Consider the following 17,500-nt stretch of genomic DNA (forward strand, 5'->3'; position numbering starts at 1 on the left):
TTTTTGACTCTGAGTTAGTTTGTATTGTCTTTTGCTTCATATTGGTGTCTCGGACTATAAGTAAAAGCACTAAGACGCTCTTGTACGCCCTTGTTGTTTTTGTTGAAGATTGCCTGGCCCCTTTGGCCAGACACGTGCTTTTACAATCTTGCAGCCCGTAGGTGTTTTGGTAGGATTTATTGGGATAGGTAGTTGGGATGGGGGATATTCAGCAACTTTTATTTTAGGTTAATAGGATAGGGTTTGGGTTTTGATGGGTTGTTTTTAAGAAGGAAGTAGGGGGACTGTTGGAAGGGGATACCTTCCCAAGAGCCCACTGGCTCCAGTCTTAGTTAGAGAAAAAGAATTATAGTAATAAGTCTTAATAAGTAGGAGAGATCGGGAAGGAGTTGAAAAGTTATAATTGGAGATATTGGTATAGGTGAAGTCACAAATAAACTTCATAGTGGTTTAAGCTTAAGTTGTGAGGTGGAGGGATAGTGTAAGATTTCAGCTGAGTAAGAGAGAGCTGAAAGGAGGGAGTTGTAGCAGCTTGAGTAGTAGAGATAGGATGGAATAATAAATTCCAGTACCTGTAAATCTAGAAAAAAAAGAAAAATAAGGAGTTACTTATGATTTAATTTATTGAGACTTTTATCAAATGTGGTTGGGAGGGATACCTGACCTGGGAAGAGAGAGAGTGAAAGTGAAAAAGATGCTGGACACCAAAAAGACTGCCGACGGCTCCGCTCCCATCTTCAACGTTGAAGAAAGGACGGGAAGGCAAAACTGTCTCCTTATAATGAGTACGAGTTGTTGCCCTCAGCCGCCAGCACCCGTTCTGATTCCAGCAAGCGAAATTTGCTGAGAGGAGAGAAAGAAATGGTGGAAGTCAAAAAGACCGCCGACGATTTCAACCCCATTCTCAAAGCCGAAAACAGGACGGGAAGGCAAAACTGTCTCCCTATAAGGAGTACGAGTCGTTGCCCTCAGCCGCCAACAATCGTTCCGCTCACAACATAGAAGGTGAAGGGGGGGATAAGAAGGTTTCTTTTCAATTGCCGCTTAGATTGCCGATTGGTGTTGCTGCTACGTTATCTTGGTGGAGGGTAGCTGCGAAGAAAGGCTGAGAGGGTATTATGATTGTCGATTATGTTTGACAATTACTATTACAGTTGCAGGATTGTTGGGGTTAAGAACCTGCCGAAGTAGGCTTGTTTCCTGACATTGCTGCAGATAGTGCTGTAGAGGTTCTTCTGTCTTTATTACAGTACTTGCACGGTCTTATACGTCTATGCTGTGCTGCTGGGTCTTCGCCGTTATCTAAGATAATTATAATTTGCCAGCTGCATAGATATCCCAGTCGCAGTCTGCAGATGATAACTGCGTCCTGGTGGGGTGTTTGTCTTGCATTTGAGTGTGGTAATATGTTTGTCGCTTCAATACACCACTTTGCAGATCTTGATCCATCTAGTAAGGATCACCTTATTTCACTTGTCTTTTGGATGTTACAGTAGGCAGCCATTTGATTCTTGATGGTTTTTAGTGAAGGTTGCAGAGTAATGCTAATAGTTTGGCACATCGAGGCCGTTTTGGCTAAGTGATCGGCCTCGTCGTTGCAAGAGATTCCAGTATGGCATAGAATCCAATCCAAGGATACTTGCCTGTTGTTGCTTGGGTGGAACAAGGCTAAGAATGGAATTGCAGTGATGAGGTAAACATTCTCTGTAGGTTCCTTGTTGCTGAGGGCCAGAATGGCTCCTCTGGAATCTGTATGGATCGTTGTGTTCCCATCTTGTTGGTTGGCAGATTGTTCTAGAGCTTTTGCAATAGCCACTAGTTCAGTTTACAGTGTGGAGGCGTGGTTGGATAGTCTCCAGTTTTCTCTATATCCTGATGAAGAGATAACTGCAGAAGCTGCTGCAGGGATTGCATGGTCTACTGATCCATCCGTATAGTAGGTGTAATGCGCAGGTGTGTTCCTGATTGCATTCGTTGCAGCTTCAGTGAGTTGCTCTAGTGTGCAGAGGGCCTTGCTTGCTGCTGGTAGGATGGTGAAGTTGTATTTGATAGGGTCCTGAGCCCATGGGGCACGACGACTGTAGTCATCATGCCTTTGTTGTCCCTTGGTTTTGTGGGCCTCGTTTTGCATCTGCATCCTTCTGAGTGTATCTAGTAGTTTCTTTGCATGGGAGTTAGTCAGGTCCAGTACTTCCGCTATGGAATTGATTGACTTGAATATAATGCTGCTATACCTAATGTCAATTCTAGGTGACAGGGGAATTAGGTTGGTTTCTGCTCTAAGTAAGCAGAGTCTTGTCCACATTGGAGAGCCACTGATGAGTCTTATAGCGTTTTTTTGGACTACTTCCAATGATGTTTTTTGAGTCAGTCAATGCAGTGAGTGTGGGTACTACATAATCGATGTGGGATCGAATTGCTTGTAGATAAAACAGTCTTAGGAGGTTATTTGATACTCCTTGTTTTAGGAAGGTCATTCGTCTCATGGCTGATAGAAAAATCTTTGTCTTCTCTCTTAGGTAGGTTACTTCATTAGCTGGTGATAGGGTTTTGCTAATGAATACCACAAGGTACATGAATTGACTCACCCATTCAATGGCTTCACCCCTCAGTGTGAAATTCTAAGGGTTTTGCGAGTGTCTTATAGCCAGGGCTTTTGTTTTGTTGGTGTTGCTCTTTAGGCCAATTTCATTGAATTTGGCCTGGATCACGTCAAGTGCTTTTTGAGTAGCATTTCTTGCATGAGCTTTATGTGGACATACTATGCATATACCGTCGGCATATATGAAGATTTCCACCCCATTTGGGAGTTTTAAAGTGGCTAAATTCTCCATTAGCAGATTGAAAAGGTAGGGGCTTAGTATACCTCCTTCTAGTGGGATGAAATCAGTGTTTTTTCCTTGGAAAGTTACTCTGGCTTCTCGGTTTAGTGTGTAGTTCTGAGTCCAGGCTAGTAAGTGTCCTTTAACTCTTTTTTTCAACAAGTGTGAAGAGTATAGCTGGTGAGCTGGCTAGCTCAAAAGCTTTCACGAGATCAAGGAATATGAAAGAGGCTTTTTTGTTATTAATTGTTGAGAGGACATCTGTAATGCATTCTTGAGTGCCTATGACGCTCCTGTAGGCATATAGGCGGCGATGTAGTTGGCCTATTTTCCACTGCAGTCTGCTGAGTACCATTCTCTCAGCTAATTTCTCAGTGCAGCTTATCCAAGATATGGGTCGGTAGGTGTCTGGTTCCTTGGGTTTTGGAATTAGTTTGGTGTCCTGCTGTTTCCATGTGGTTGGGTGTAGTCTTTCTGTGTGCATCCTGTTGATCAAATGCAAGTAGACCAATTTGCCGTGGTTTCCCATGTTCCTCAGCATGCTGTATGTGATGAGGTCAGTTCCAGGGGTAGTGTCCTTCCTGTGCTTCACATATAGCTGCCATTCTTCTTGCATTAGTGTTCCATCTTAACCCTGGGTAAGTTAACAGGCCCCAAATTTGGAACCAGGCACAGGCACAAAGCAATTTTTCCCAGGTTTCAGGCTTCTGTTTTGTCTGTGGCATTGTTCTCAAGGTGCGCAGCATTAGACCTTGTTATGATACAACAGGGGTAGAAGGCACAAGTCGGAGCTCCAGATATTCGCAGAGATGCAGCTCTTCAAATTTTTTTTGGTCTCAATTTTGGTACCACACTACTAAACTGTATAAAAATTTCAATTTCGTATACTTTTACATTTCGCTAAATATCAGAGAGTGATATTAATTAAAGTTAAAGAGATTTTCACTGATCATTGTTGAATAGTGTCGCTATACAAGGGTATTGCCATCTTTGTGCTAGGCTACTGGATGTTCAAGTATGTAGGGGGAAAACTAAAAAAAAAAAAATTTCCAACTTTTCAGTTTGGCAAAATGCAGAAGAAATTCCCTTCTGAGAAAAGACTCGATGAGATTTTGGAATATCTCAGTGATTATATTGATATTGAGTGTTCTGCTGACAATGTTTTTATCAGAAATATGGTGACGTGCCCCATCGACCAGGGAAGTGTAAGCAATTTTTCCCACTCAGCACTCTCCTATTCGACCCCATCTAGCACCTCTTCAGAAAGCGAGCCTCCATTTCACCTTTCTTTTCATTTTCAAAGTAAGAAGAGTATACAGTTCCCTATGATGAAGGTTAAGATGTCTGTACCATGCAACGATGATGACGATAGCGATGTAGATGACCCTCCCCAATGACTTTGACCAGCTTCAGGAGCCCGTCAGGGAAGGCCCCATCTCCACCAGTGTGCCACCAATCAGTGACACTAGAGTGTTTTACGAGCATCAACACAGTTCCTTTTTCAAGTGTTATCCCACTGCCTTCGACAAGTGCCACGCCAGTGCCTTCAACAAGTGTCACCCCAGTGCCTTTAATGAGTGCCATGGCATTACCCTTTTTCACCCCTGTCACAGAATTGGTGTTTTTCGGCCTAGGACCTTGAAACTTGGCATGAATGCTGCCATGCCATTCAACTTTATTATGTAGTTTGCCAAAATTACTTATTTATAATGTAAATATTTTTTATAGATTATTTTCTATATATTTATACTTTTATACACTTATTTTTCTAAATTTCATAAATTAAATATTTAAAATGATTTGTTTTTCCTTTACTCCTAACATAATATTGAGGAATGAATATTGTTAAATAAGAAACTTAACGATTTGAAATATATCTATTAATAAGGAAGTTACATGGTCCGAAAGTTGAGATCTTTATTCATAGTACCACACTGGTAATGGCGTACCCACTTTGGAACTTAACCAATGCAGGGTTAAATCCATCTTCTCTTGATTTTCTGATTTACGGATAGTTGTATGAGTTTTTCTTTCTTCTTCCTCCTGTGTTTGGTATCTATTTACCATTCTTTTTACAAGTGTTTCCTTCATAAAATCCATCGCTCTTCTTTTTCTAGTAATGATTTTCATTTTACTGAATTAGCTTTATCAGATTTACCAAATGAGAGCAAATTTTTGGGTGGCATCATTTTGCAGAAAAAAAAAATGCATGAGACACAACCAATAAATATTCTGTAGATATTCTTTTTAAGTGGCATTATGTTGCAAAAAAACTGAAAAAAACTACTTTAGATACTATAACTATATATTATGTATGTTTTGTACATTTAATCACAAGAAAAAGAAAATAAGTGTTTGCCGTGAGTGCGTGGAAGGACAACCCGCAAGGCTCCCTTATTTTATGAAAAATTTCCAAATTAATATATCCCCAAAATGTCCTCTGTTCAAATAATCTCTATGTCGAAATTCAATGCAAATGGTTCTTTCTTATTGAACATAGTTCTTGGGAGTTTGTAATTATAGGGCCCGTAGACTCCCGCAGGTGGTTCTTGATCAAACTAAAAAAAGCGACGTTAATGTTATTGATTAATTTCAAATAATTTTTAAAAGGGTGAAGAAGTCTAGAGTGTCAGACTGCCTATTTCTATGAAATTATCCCATTGTCCCTTTGAATGCGAATCTACTCAACATAATTGATAAGCGTATCCCTTCTTCTGTGCTAAGGTCCCGAATGAAGGACAAACCGTAATCCCATGATGATTGCAGACGTGCTTATTTGGAGAAGCAGGAAGCCTATTATCTTTGGAAGGGTAACAGATCAGATTTGACTTGGAATAACTATACTCAGCTTAGAGCTGGGCTTTTGCTCAGATAATTTATGCTCCAACTGAAAAGGAATACAATTTAACCCTTAAAGAAACACTTTCTGGTATACCTCTGGAACATAAATGGCAGTCTATCCTTAAATCTGCATTCTTTGGTGTAGATGCAATAGTTCCTCTTTTACTTAGACCAGATGGCTTAGTCACTCACTGTCCAAAGGAAAAGGCAACCCTTCTGTCTGATGTTTTGACAGTAAACAGAGCAATGAAAATCTTGAACTTCTTCATTCATGTTTTCCTGATACTAAACTATCTAGTCTAGCTTTTCGATCTCGTGGAATTGAAGCTCTGTTAATGGACCTTCATGCTTATCGAGTTATAGACCCAAATGGTATTTTTTCTTTGTTTTTTTATAAAGACTGCAGATTTTTCATCGCCAAAGTTACCTGTTATTTTGCGCAAGTTAGCAAGAAGAGGATCTTTTAGCACTAGTTTGAAAATGGGTAATGTTACTCCTCTATGTATATTTGTTTGTGGTAGCTCAAGTCCAACTGATTACCACCTAATTTCCATAACTTATATATTACCTAAAGTTTTTGGACGTCTTCTGGTAAAACGTCTTAATAGGTTTGCTGAAGGTAATCATCTATCCCCTATTTTGCAATTTGGTTTTCGTAAAGGACTTGGAGCATGTGATACCCTTATTACAATCTCCAATGCTGTACACAAATCCCTTGATTGTGTTCAGGAAGTTCGTATGTTTAGCCTTGATTTTAGTTCTGCCTTTGACCGTGTTAATCATGAGGCCCTTGTTCTCAAACTCAAACAGTTAGGAGTGGATGGGTCATATCTTAGCATTATTATTGATTTTTTAAATAGTAGATCTCAAAGAGTTTTTGTTGATGGGCACCATAGTGAGTAAAGGGATGTGATATCTGGTGTTCCACAGGGTAGTGTTCTTGGCATATTACTTTTCATACTATATACACATGACATGTGGTTTGGCGTAGAAAACAAGCTTCTTCCAAATGAGGATAAGGCAACTCTCTTTGCATCAATTCCATTCCCTGTATGTAGAAGTGGGGTTGCTGAATCCCTTATTAGAAATCTAGCTAAAACTAGTGCATGGTGAAAATTATGGGACAAGAAGATGAATCCTAACAACACTGAAAGCATGATTGTGAGTAGGTCAATGATAGTGGCTCCTCAACATCCGGATCTCAGTATTGATAACGTTTCTTTAACTTTGTTGAATCTTATAGAATTTTAGGTGTGATTCTCGACAGCAAATTTACTTTTGGGAAACACATTAGGTCTGTGTCTTCTTCAATTTCAAAATAAATAGGCTTATTGAGGAAGTCTTTCAAGATTTTCGGTGATCAATGTATTCTGAAAGTGTTTTAATTATTTCATTCTACCTTGTTTTGAGTATTGTTCTCCTGCTCAGTCCTCATCTGCTGATTCTCATCTTAATTTGTTGGACAGAAACTTAGGTTCTATTAAATTTCTTATTCCTGATCTAGATATTAATCTTTAGCACCGTTGTTCAATTAGTGAATTTTGCATGTTGCATAAGATTTATCATAATTCTGACCATCATTTACATTCCGATCTTACTGGACAATTCCATCCTGTTCGTAATACTAGGAAGGCAGATAATTCTAATAGTCAGTCCTTCTCTATCATGAGGCTCAATACTACACAGTTTTATAGCTGCTGTGACCAAGTTGTGGAATGATCTTCCTAATTGGGTAGCTGAATTAGTAGAACTTCAAAAGTTCATTGTTGCACCAAATGTGTTTATGTTGAACAGGCAGACTTAAGTCTTTGTATAGTATATATACGACATATCTGTTTTGACTTTGTTACAGATTTTAGAATGATTTGCTAACAATTTGTTTCTCATCATTTATTTGTTCCCGTATTTCCTCTCCTCACTGGGCTATTTATCCCTGTTGAAGCCTATGAACTTATAGCATCTTGCTTTTCAAATTAGGGTTGTAGCTTGGCTAGTATATATATATATATATATATATATATATATATATATATATATATATATATATATATATATATATATATATATATATATATATATATATATTTGGGCTCAGGCCATGTCGTTCTGATGGAAGTTCCTAATTGGTAGCTTCCTAGGGTATATTTGACTACAGTGATATTCCCAGAGAATTTTACCTCTAAGGTATCCAGAATTCTAACTCCTGGAGCGAATATCCCTAAATAAATCTAAAAGGGATATCGCATAATATCAGAGGACGTATTCTTGACACGCCACATAGCTATCTTCACGCCGAACAGTATTACCGCTTCAAGGGGTTATAGTGACAAGAATCTAGAAACGAGACTGAAAAGAGAATGGTTCATAAGGTATCTCTCCTATTCTGTTTCCAGTGTGTATCTGACGAATACAGCAGCGCCATCTTTATTCCTTTTCGTGTAGCTCTACTACTCGGTGTTTTCCCTTGATATTTTTCGTAATTTTGGATATATTTCAACATTATGATGCTTTCTCTGGCTTCTTCTGCCTCTGGAAAGTTGAGTATTATCTTTACTTTGTATAAATGTAAGCTCTTGCTTTTTGAATTAAATCAAAAGTGATATTAACGTAAACAAGAGCTGTTGCCTACCGGAGGCATCCTGGATGCTGTCGCTCGCTTTGCATGGGTCATTTAGTTAGCCAGAGCGACATTCCTGGTTATTGTGCTTTAATAAATCTAGCTATTTAGCTCCTCTAGGAATTCTTATATGATGCCGTTAGTTTTCAGTTCGGCGATTTAGGTAACCGAACTTGCCCTTCGCGAGGCTTAGTAGCCTAGGCATCTGGCCCTAGTACTTTCATGCATGGTATAAGTTTTCCGATTGTTATGTTATTGAAGCTATAGGCAAATATTTATATATGTAAGATATTGTTGAATTTTCTTCTCTAAGATTGTATACGAGAGAGTTTTGGTGATTTAGGTAATCGATTCTCACCGCATCTAGGCTAGTAGCCTATGGGGCCTTAGTATAATTTTGCACACATCGCCGGTTGTTCTTTTCTCCTCCGGAGACTAAGTTCAATCCCTTTCTCCCTCTGAGTAAGCTTTAGGCTTAGTCCTAGTGGTCCTATCTGAATAATATTCAGGTATAACTATACTGGGATGTGTCTGTCCTGACCCGGTAACCAGAGTGACTGGTTTTTGGGTTTGTGGCAGAACATCAGAGTTTCTAGTCTGTGGTCTGCGTCGTCCTAGCATAGAGAATGTGTTTCCTTTGCTAGGTTAGGCGCAGACACAGGAGGCTTTGCTTCCCTAGCCCACATATGAAGGATTCTGTATGAGATGATTCCTTCTTCTAGTGGTCTAGCAGACTGTCCTGTGTTGTAATTCTCGGGCTGGAGATTGGGTTTTTCTCCGTTGCCTGACGAAATAACTACACCTAACTTTGTTCTGGTATGGAGGAGGATAGCAAGTATTGCCAACCTTCCTCCCTAATAGACAAACTCTAGGTTAGGATGAGTTTTCCTAACTGCTGGGTGTGTCTCATACTAGAACGAAGTTTACTGGACCCTTATCCCTTTCCCCCCTATCTTTCTTAGTAATGGCCTAGCCATCACATCTTTTGGCCGCAGTCCTACTTCCGTACCTAACGTAGGTTAGGATGGGGGACCGGCTCAGCTCTCTGCCGGCCGGGAATAACATGCCGGCTGGCAGAGACCTTTTTCTTCTACAGAGTGATCACCAGACCTCCCTTGGTCACTTTTCCGTGTCTGCTGGTAGAGCCTGGCAGGCTATGGATAGATAGGAAGCCTGAATGTTACATTCTCCCCTTCCATATGTTCACTCTTTCTGGATAGAAGGTTGTATGGCAATGCCACCTTTTAACATTACATCCATACTGTGTCTCTTGCTAGTGTATTGTACCCCTAGCCCGGCTGCAGACTTTAACTGCCGGCAGCCGGATAGGTGAAGGTTCTCTGGTTCGTAGTCACTGCCGGCCGGCATGGGCATCGCTACCTTTGCCTGCCGGCAGTAGAAACACATCCCGAGATCTGCCGGCCACTAATCGTAGCGGCCGGCAGCCGGGTGCTAGTGTTTTTAGTTTCCGGCAGGCAGTGATTGCCGGCCGGCACACATTTGCGAGCCAGTGAATTGCTGCCTATTAGTTAAAGGTAGTATACCTTTGATCTATACAGGGGTAAATGCCGGCCGGCATGACAGCATGCGATGTACAGTAGTTACTATATTTGTGGTGTAGTACACACTGCATTAATGAAACTACAGTACAGAGTTTGTTGTAACACTAAAGATCTTCCAACATACTTAATGTTATCTTGTGCAACCTTTTGTTGAGACCGTACAATATATAGAAAGTGAGTTCTTTCTTTATTCATTCTATCCCGTATATTAAAACTATATTTTAAGGTGTGAGCTACACCTTAACTTTCAGCCTAGGAAAATATATTAGGTATTCTAGAATAAGGATTAACCTTAATTTTAATATCTTGGGAGGTTACAGCAATTGGCTGGGCAGGAAATACAAGTATGTGTCTTTCCTTCTTTCCTTTCTAGCTTTACTGTATAAGCTACATGTAATAATAATAACTGAAAGGTCTTCACTTGATACTCATGGATTTTCTTCTCTTTACAGGAGGACCATCCGAAGTGTGGGAGTATGTTCTGCAATATCCGCAGCAAGAACTTCTGCGGACATGAGTTATGCAGAAGGCACGCAGCATGCGCAGCCTCCAAAGGTGATCTCCGGTATTCGGACCCTCAGGTATGTACCATATGTTCTAACCTGATTACCGAGGCATTTGACACCCCTAAGTCGGCGGAGTCAAGGGATGCTGCTAGGGAAAAGTTGGGAGCCTGGGTTAGGGGTTTTCAGAAAAACACTTCAAGCCCCTACCTTCCAAATGAGAAGATGAGGGCCAACCTTTTCCCTAAGGCATTGGCCAATGCAATCATTCCTCAGCCTCAGGAGGAGATACCAACTGTTCAGAATCCGGTAGATTTTGAAGTCTCGGGCGCCCTTCAAGACATCCAATTGGATGATAGGATGTCAGAAGTGTCGGATTATACAGAGAAGGACCTTCTGGGAGAAGGTCAAGAGGAGGAGCTGACCCAGGCTCCAGAAATGAAAGAGGAGGAAATCGACGAGGTGTCGGTTACATCGGTTCCGGCCCCGGAATCTGTTCCCTCTACATCGTCTCCTATCCCAGGTGATCTGGGAAGGACTCTTTCTTCTATTGTTGAGATTATTCAACAAATACAGAAGAAGAATGATGAAAAAGAAGCTGCAATGAAACTAGAGATACGTAGACTTGCAGCATCACGTGAGTCCCAGAAGCGACTAAACGTGATGGATCATCCTGTGTGCTCGGATACCAATCCTTGGAGGTATGCTGAACACATGCCAATGACAACCGGGAAGATTGTTATATCGGAGAAGTTGGGCTCAATTCCCCTGGAAGATATGGAATTCTGGCCCAACAAAGACTCTTACCCGGAATGCTATGTCCGTCTTAGGAAGGAGCCAGCCTCAAAGGAGGAGACAGAGCCGAAGGAGGTCATAGTCCTTGACCATAGTAAAGCACAGGCGTTACTAGCGAGCTCAATGAAAGAGAGGGGCCTCACGAACTCAAAGGTACCAGCCTTGAGTAAGAAGCTTCCCTCCTTTGTGGCCTCTCCAAACAGAGCCTTTCCCTTCATGGATAAGGGATATAAGGCAGCCTTGAAGGCAGCAGAGACAGGGAAACCACGCCCCTCCTTGGAGGAATGCGAGCCATTATCCCTGACCTTACCCCTGGACCAAAAAGACTGGAAAGACGTCCACCTTACCTTCTCAGTCGGGAAGCTGGGAGCTGATATTGCCGAACGTAAGTTTGGTGAGGAACTTCCAAAGCTGTCGGAGTTTCTCTTGCGCAGAGAGCAAGAGACGAAAGAAGGACTTGCGGCATCGATGTCATTGCAAACGATGTTAGAAACGATGGCAAGTGACCCCAAGAACCAGGCCATGTTCATGGTAGTGGCCAAACCCATCTGGCCACAGTTACAAAGGATCTCTATAGCTTTATTAAAGCTAGGAGAGCCTGTAGAGAGTTCGTGTTCGCCTCTGCTGTGGTGAGGCACAAACCGAGGAAGCTGATCTCCTCTTGCATCTGGGGTAGGGACCTCTTTCCCAATGAAGTGGTTAAAGAGGTAGTAGATAAGGCAGCCACGGAGAATAGGAACCTTCTCCAAAAGTGGGGCTTAAATCTTAAGAGAAAGTTTTCTCTGGATGAGGTTCCCCAACCCAAGAAGAAGAAAAAAACGCCTAGGCTATCCTCTCGGGCGGCTAAGCCTTACCGACAGCAACAACAGCAATTTCCTGCGACCGTGGTGACTCAAATAGTGGCACAACCTCCAACCACGTACCAGTTGGTACCTCAACAAGTGGCGACACAGTCGCCGATTTTTAACCCAACTTTTGAAAGGCAGACTTCTTCCTTTCGCTCAAAGGCTAGAGGAACAGCCAGAGGTTCTACCAGACGCCCTTCAAGGGGAAGGGGATTCAGGGAAGGGTGCAGTCAAGGAGGCAAGGCCTCAGGTCCACAACAGCAGAAGTTAGATGCTTTCAGTAGGAGGGAGACTACATCTATTTAGGGATCGTTAGACCTTCGATCCCTGGGCCCACAGCCTATTACCCCTGGAACGGTACGGTGGGTCGTCCGCGACCCCGAGCGTCAAAACAAAAGATGTTTTTCTCATGTGACTCACCCCCGTGACTGAATTTGTGGGTGATCGACCTGCAGTCGGTCACTCGCCTACACGCTCTAGTAGTGTCCAGACGTGCATCGCTGTAGCTGTACTCCTTCCCAGATTTCTGAGACGCGTCGGGGTCGAGCGCGACCGAGTTTACCCTTCTAAGGTAAGTTGCATAATTATCAAAGTGATTACGTATTATGAAATTGTCGTAGAATGGTGCAACTTGTATAGGTAATCAGTTGTGGAAAGTGTTGGTGGATGGTTTGGCTACCACGTGCATGTTTTTTTTTTTTAGTTGAAATGCCTTTCATCACCATGAGGACCATTTTACCGCCAGTGCCCCTTTTTCAGTTTTTTGCATTTTTTGGCCAAGTCAATTTTCCGTAAGAAATTGCCAAATAGTGTCGCAAAACTTTTGCTTTTTTAGTGTTGGAAAGTGTGTCTAGATGATCTGGCTACCCATGCGTGACTTTATTTTTGCCAGATACGCCGTAGATATTGGTATGTGGCGTATTTTCCTGCGGTTGCCAATTTCTGTTTTTTTCAATATTTGTAAAAGTTTACTACGTAGTAAGGAATTGCCATATAGTATTGATTTTTTTTCATATTTATTTGTTAGAAAGTGTGTCTTGATGTTAGGGCTACCACGTGCATGTCTTTTTTTTATCTGAGATGCCGTATATTAGAATGTTGGCCATTTTTCCGCCAGTGCCCCTTTTTATTTGTTTTGCATTTTTTGCTTAGTCATGTTACCGTAAGGAATTGGCAAATAGTGTTGCAAAACTTTTATTTTTTTTTTTGCGCTGGAAAGTGTTTCTAGATGATCTGGCTACCCATGCCTATCTTGTTTTTTAGCCAGATATGGCGTATATATAGGTATGTGTTCGATTTTCCTGTGATGGCCATTTTTTCATTTTTTCCCATTTCTTTCAAAATTACTATGTACTAAGGAACTATCACAGAGTAATGATTCATTTAGATGTTTATTTGTCGGAAAATGGGCCTTGATGGTTTGCCTAGCACGTGGCTGAAATTCTTTTTTTCTGAAATGCCCACCATTAGCATGTTGCCATTTTTCATCGAGTGCCCCTTTTTATTTGTTTTGCATTTTTTTTTTTGCTCAGTCATGTTACTGTAAGGAATTGGCAAGTAGTGTCGCAAAACTTATATTTTTATAGTGTTGGAAAGTTTTTCTAGATGATCTGGTTACCCATGCCTATCTTTTTTTTTAGCCAGATATTGCGTATATATAGGTACGTGTTCGATTTTCCTGTGATTGCCCTTTTCCGTTTTTTCACATTTCTTTCAAAATTACTACGTACTAAGGAACTGTCACAGAGTAATGATTCATTTAGATGTTTATTTGTCGGAAAATGTGCCTTGATGGTTTGCCTAGCACGTGGCTGAAACTTTTTTTTTCTGAAATGGCCACCATTAGCACGTTGCCATTTTTCATCGAGTGCCCCTTTTTATTTGTTTAGCATTTTTTGCTTAGTCATGTTACCGTAAGGAATTGGCAAGTAGTGTCGCAGAACTTATATTTTTATAGTGTTGGAAAGTGTTTCTAGATGATCTGGCTACCCATGCCTATCTTTTTTTTTAGCCAGATATGGCGTATATATAGGTATGTGTTCGATTTTCCTGTGATTGCCATTTTTTCGTTTTTTCTCATTTCTTTCAAAATTACTACGTACTAAGGAACTATCACAGAGTAATGACTCATTTAGATGTTTATTTGTCGGAAAATGTGCGTTGATAGTTTGCCTAGCACGTGGCTGAAATTTTTTTTTTTCTGAAATGCCCACCATTAGCACGTTGCCATTTTTCATCGAGTGCCCCTTTTTATTTGTTTTGCATTTTTTTGCTTAGTTATGTTACCGTAAGGAATTGGCAAGTAGTGTCGCAAAAATTATATTTTTATAGTGTTGGAAAGTGTTTCTAGATGATCTGGCTACCCATGCCTATCTTTTTTTTTAGCCAGATACGGCGTATATATAGGTATGTGTTCGATTTTCCTGTGATTGCCATTTTTTCGTTTTCTCCCATTTCTTACAAAATTACTACGTACTAAGGAACTATCATAGAGTAATGATTCATTTTGATGTTTATTTGTCGGAAAATGTGCCTTGATGGTTTGCCTAGCACGTGGCTGAAATTTTTTTTTTTTCTGAAATGCCCACCATTAGCACGTTGCCATTTTTCATCGAGTGCCCCTTTTTATTTGTTTTGCATTTTTTTGCTTAGTCATGTTACCGTAAGAAATTGGCAAATAGTGTCGCAAAACTTATATTTTTATAGTGTTGGAAAGTGTTTCTAGATGATCTGGCTACCCATGCATGACATTGTTGTTTGCCTTAGATATATTGGTAGGGGATCCATTTTTCATCGAATGCGTATTTCTAATTTTTTCTAATTCTTTGCAGTTATCAAAATGGCGAGCAGGAGAGAATCATTGGGCTTGGATGCCATAAATCAGCTCTTAGAGCAGTTTGATAACGATATGGATGATACATTGGAGATCGATGACGTCACTGACGATGAATTTGTCAACATTGATGAGTTGGAGCAGGAGGTCAGGCAGGAGAGAGTACTGGGCTCTCTACAGTTTGCTTCGATAACAGATCCAGTGGTAAGAGCACAGCTAAAGGATGCAACAGGAGTCTGGAGAAAATACGCATCAAACACGCGAAGAGATCTTATGAGACCACTACCGACTCGACTGCGAACGCTTCTAAAGCCATGGTCCAAAGCCAAGCAACTGAAGAAATCAATACTTCTTCAACCTCCTCCCCCGTCAGTTACTATCCACACAGACGCTTCAAAGGAAGGCTGGGGAGGCTACTCTCACCAGAAGAGAGTCCAAGGAGCAGTACTTCTGACACTAAAGAAAGTATCTACTCGCCACTCGACCCACATAAGATTGGTTCTAGACAGCGAGGTGATAGTGAGATACCTGAATCGACAAGGGTCGAGGTCGCCACAAATCAACCAAGTGATGTTGGCCATATTCCGTTTGGCGGTAAGAAGGAAATGGCACCTGTCAGCAGTTCAGATTCAAGGATTCCGCAACGTGACAGCGGACGCTCTATCCAGGTTTACACCAATAGAGTCAGAATGGTCCCTAGACGCAAGATCGTTCTCCTTCATCTTGAGCCAAGTCCTGGAACTGCAGATAGACCTCTTTGCGACGAAAGACAACAAGAAAATACATTGTTATGTGTCCCCATACGAGGATCCGCTAGCAGAGGCAGTAGATGCTATGTCCCTAGACTGGAACAGATGGTCCAGGATTTACCTGTTCCCTCCTCACAGCCTCCTTTTGAAGGTCCTCGACAAACTGAGATCCTTCAAAGGGAAAGCAGCAATAGTGGCCCACAAGTGGTCAAACAGTGTTTGGTTCCCTCTGGAATTGGAACTACGACTGAAGTTTGTACCGCTACCGGATCCAAACCTGTCTCAGCGAGTACAGAAGTCGACTGTCTTCGCTTCATCACAGAAAACCCAGAACCTGCATCTCATGATTTTCTCTCCTTAGCGATGAGAAAAAGATTCGGTTTATCAAGTGACAGTATAGACTTTTTGGAGGAAACCAGAAGACAATATGAGGCATCATGGAAGAAGCTGATGTCCTTTGTCAAGCGAAGAAACCAAAATAAAACTCGACAGATCTCTCTTTATCATTCTTTATTCACCTTCATGAGCAGGGTTTAGTAGCCAACACAATATCAATGTGTAAGTCTGCCTTGACAAGACCGATATTATATCCCTTTTAGGTCGACCTTTCTAACGACGTTCTTAATGAGTTCCGAAGGCCCGTGCTAAGCTTAATCCTTCAGCGCTTCCAGAACCCATTTCATGGTCACTGTATAAGATTATTCATTTTGCCTAAATAATGAACAATGAGGAGTGCGCTTAGAAGGATTTCACTCAAAAAGTCATATTTCTGTTTGCACTCGCTTTGGTGGCCAGAGTTAGTTAAATAGTGGCTCTCTCTAAAGAGGAAAGCCACGTCTAGTTCTTGAAGGGAGAACTGAATCTATTTCCAGACCCAACGTTTCTTATCAAGAACGAGCTACCCACCAACAGGTTGGGTCCCTAGAAAATCTGCCCTCTGAAGGAAGATGCATCTCTATGTCCAGTGGAGTGCCTAAAGGTCTACCTTCATAGAACTTCAGACTTCAAGGGAGGACAGCTGTTCAGAGGAGAAACCTCGGGTTCAAATTCATTTCTGAAATAACTAACGGCGAAACTCACCTATTTTATTGGCAGAGAGGATCCAGACAGTACATCCGTAAGTCATGATCCGAGAAAAGTTGCCTCTTCCATAAATTTCTTTAATTATATGGACTTTGAACATCTTCGTTCGTACACCGGCTGGTAGTCATCCAAGGTTTTCTTTATGCACTATGCGAAGCAAGTGGAGAAACTCAAGAGGTCTGTGGTAGCAGCAGGTAGAATTCCTAAACCTGCTGTTTAAATCTGCGAGGAACAGTGAAATCAATTTGGGACGATTAATTAAGGGTGGGTGTGTAGTCACAGACTCTTCCTACACACTGAGTGATAGGCCACTAACGTGTCCTTACAAACTGTTCCATTGACTTTGGTGAACTAAGTATAATACGGACACATGTGCCAAGCGTTTTTTACGCTTGTGTGAATAAACAGTATACAGACTGTATCAACATTATTTATAATTTGATTAAAGTGGCAAATCTGTTTCCTTTCTTAGTTGAAACAATATTTTCTGTTTACTCTTTTCTTTTTGCTTTTTATAGATATCATCCACATTTTATAAATTTTATAAATGTTGACTGTTCTATGTGTTTATTAATTTCCAATAAACTAGTTCATAGAGACCTTTGCATCTTATTTGCCCACACTCATTTATTAGAAATGTACGGAGCATTAAGTTTAGAATATGGATAATTTTAATATGGAATGTCTTTTATGATTGTTCCTCACTTCAAGCAAACATTCACTCGCTTTAACCCTTCCTTAGTGATACAGTTCCTGGAACATCTGGGATTCAAGATCAACATCAAAAAGTCTCGACTATCTTCAGTTCAAAAATTTCAGTGGTTGGGAATCCACTGGAATTTGGAGTCAC

The sequence above is a fragment of the Palaemon carinicauda genome, chromosome 17 (genome assembly GCF_036898095.1).
Source record: "Palaemon carinicauda isolate YSFRI2023 chromosome 17, ASM3689809v2, whole genome shotgun sequence".
Taxonomy (NCBI): Eukaryota; Metazoa; Arthropoda; class Malacostraca; order Decapoda; family Palaemonidae; genus Palaemon; species Palaemon carinicauda.